This window comes from Penaeus japonicus, unplaced genomic scaffold (assembly GCF_977035675.1).
Source record: "Penaeus japonicus unplaced genomic scaffold, GWHDUDI00000001_assembly GWHDUDI00000025, whole genome shotgun sequence".
Classification (NCBI taxonomy): Eukaryota; Metazoa; Arthropoda; class Malacostraca; order Decapoda; family Penaeidae; genus Penaeus; species Penaeus japonicus.
Window position 1 is genome coordinate 24,041,725 of NW_028234427.1, and position 2,500 is coordinate 24,044,224.

The following is a 2,500-nucleotide window of genomic DNA, read 5'->3' on the forward strand; positions in this document are numbered from 1 at the left end:
GTCTTTCTCTCTCTTTCTCTCTCTTTCTCTCTCTTTCTCTCTCTTTCTCTCTCCTTCTCTCTCCTTCTCTCTCCTTCTCTCTCTCTCTCTCTCTTTCTCTTCTTTTCTTCTTTTCTCTCTCTTTCTTCTATCTTTCTCTCTCTTTCTCTCTCCTTTCTTCTCTTTCTCTCACTTTCTACTCTTTCTCTTCTTTCCGCTCTCTTTCTCTTCTTTCACTCTCCTTCTCTCTCCTCCTACTCTCTCTTTCTCTCTCTTTCTCTCTCTCTCTCCTCTCTTTCCTCTCTCTCTTTCTCTCCTATTCTTTCTAGTCTCTCTTCTCTCTCTTTCCCCTCTCTTCTCTCTCCTTCTCTCTCTCCTCCTCTCTTTCTCTCTCCCTATCTTTCTCTCTCCTTCTCCCCTCCCCTCGTTCTCACCCCCTCCCTCCCCTCGGGCCCCCTCCCCCTCCCCGCTCTCCCCTCACCTTCCTTCCCAACAACCTCTGAACCCTCTGCCAACACGACCACATGCCCTGGGCTTTGAGTTCCAGAATAAAAAAAAACGACAAAAAATAAAAAAGTGATAAACCACGTATTACAATAAACCCTTGGGCGGTGCGAGGCGAAAAGCGAACGACCTAAGGGGGGGGGGGCAGATGGGGGAAGGGTAAAAGGGCGGGAGGAGGAGGAGGTGGAGGAGGAGGAGGAGGAGAGGAGGAGGAGAGGAGGAGGAAGAGAGGAGGAGGAAGAGAGGAGGAGGAAGAGAGGAGGAGGAGGAAGAGAGGAAGAGGAGGAGTAGGAGGAGGAGGAGGGGGGGGGGAGGAGGAGGAGGAGGGAGAGTGAGGAGGAGAGAGGAGAGAGGAGGAGGAGATGAGGAGAGAGAGGATGAGGAGGAGAGGAGAGGAAGAGAGAGGAAGAGAGAGGAGGAGGAAGGAGGAGGAGGAGGAGGAGGAGGAGGAGAAGAGGAGGAGGAGGAGGAGGAGGAGGAGAGGAGGAGGAGGAGGAGGAGGAGGAGGAGGAGAAGGAGAAGGAGAAGAAAGAGAAGAAGAAGAAGGGGGACAAAAGGAGAAGGAGAATGAGGGATAAAGGGGAGAAAGGAGAAGGAGAAGGAGGGATAAAGGGGAGAAAGGAGGAAGGGGGTAGACAGCCTTGGACGACCCGCTCCCTCATGCAACAGAAGAGAAAGCCCACAATCGGATCATCACCCCCAAAACACACAGCCTACACAGAAACTTTCAACAAACCACTCTCACCCTCAACGACCCCCCCCACTTCACCACAAAACAACAACCCCCCCAATCAAACCCCCCCCCCCCCATATTCACAAGATACCCCCAACCCACCCCCCACCACCACCAGACCATATTCTTTGCCTTGAATCACATTCTTATAAAATAAGAATAGAAGAGGGGAAAACGAGAAAGGCAGGAAGGAAAAATATGAAGAATTTACAGAACAAAATAAGGACAAGGCAATCATTAAGATAAAAAAAAAAGAAAATCTTACAATGTAAGAACAGTATTTATACTAATATGTATATTGCTATGATGATAATGATGATGATATCAAGAACTGGAATAACGAAAATAATTATACCAATTATGGCAAGAATAAACCAGCCACTTGCAAGCAATCACTAAACTATTTCGTACCAAACATCCTCCCACCCTACCCCTACCCCTACCCCTTCCCCACTTACCCCCATCCCTTCCCCCACTTACCCCTACCCCTACCCCTACCCCTTCCCCACTTACCCCCATCCCTTCCCCCACTTACCCCTACCCCTACCCCTACCCCTTCCCCACTTACCCCCATCCCTTCCCCCACTTACCCCTACCCCCCCTTCCCCCATATACCCCTTCCCCCACTTACCCCTACCCCTACCCCCATTTACATCTACCCCTACCCCTACCCCTTCCCCATTTACCCTTACCCTTACCCTTACCCCTACCCCTACCCCTACCCCACCCATCCACACACCTTCCCTTCCACCCCCCCCCCTCCACCGGACCCTGGCATCAAGGTCACAAAGCCGCTTCCGGTGACCTTTGACGGCCGACCGCGCACGTTCACTGACCTCCTTCGCGATTGCTTGCAACATGCCGGGTGGTGGGGGAGGGGGGGAGGTTTGTGGCGAGCGCGGTGGGAAGGGAAGGTAGGTGGGTAGGTGGATGGATGGATGGATGGATGGATGGATGGATGGATAGATGGATGGATGGATGGATAGATGGATGGATGGAAGGATGGATGGATGGATGGATGGATGGATGGAAGGATGGATGGATGGATGGATGGATGGATGGATGGATGGATGGATGGATGGAAGGATGGATGGATGGATGGATGGATGGATAGATGGATGGATGGATGGATAGATGGATGGATGGATGGATGGATGGATGGATGGATGGATGGATGGATGGAAGGGTGTTTTGAATGGATTAGTGGAGAGTGTTGGTGGATGGGTGGGAGGATAAAAGGAAAGAAGGGAGATCAGAATGGATATGTGGATTAGCGGAGAACAT

General features: G+C 51.5%; 1 protein-coding gene across 1 annotated transcript in view; it reads right to left on the bottom strand.

Annotated features, from left to right (window-relative positions):
• qtc (GRIP domain-containing protein quick-to-court) overlaps window positions 1-2,500 on the bottom strand; it is a 36,973-nt gene that overhangs the window by 26,383 nt on the left and 8,090 nt on the right. The window lies entirely within an intron of this gene.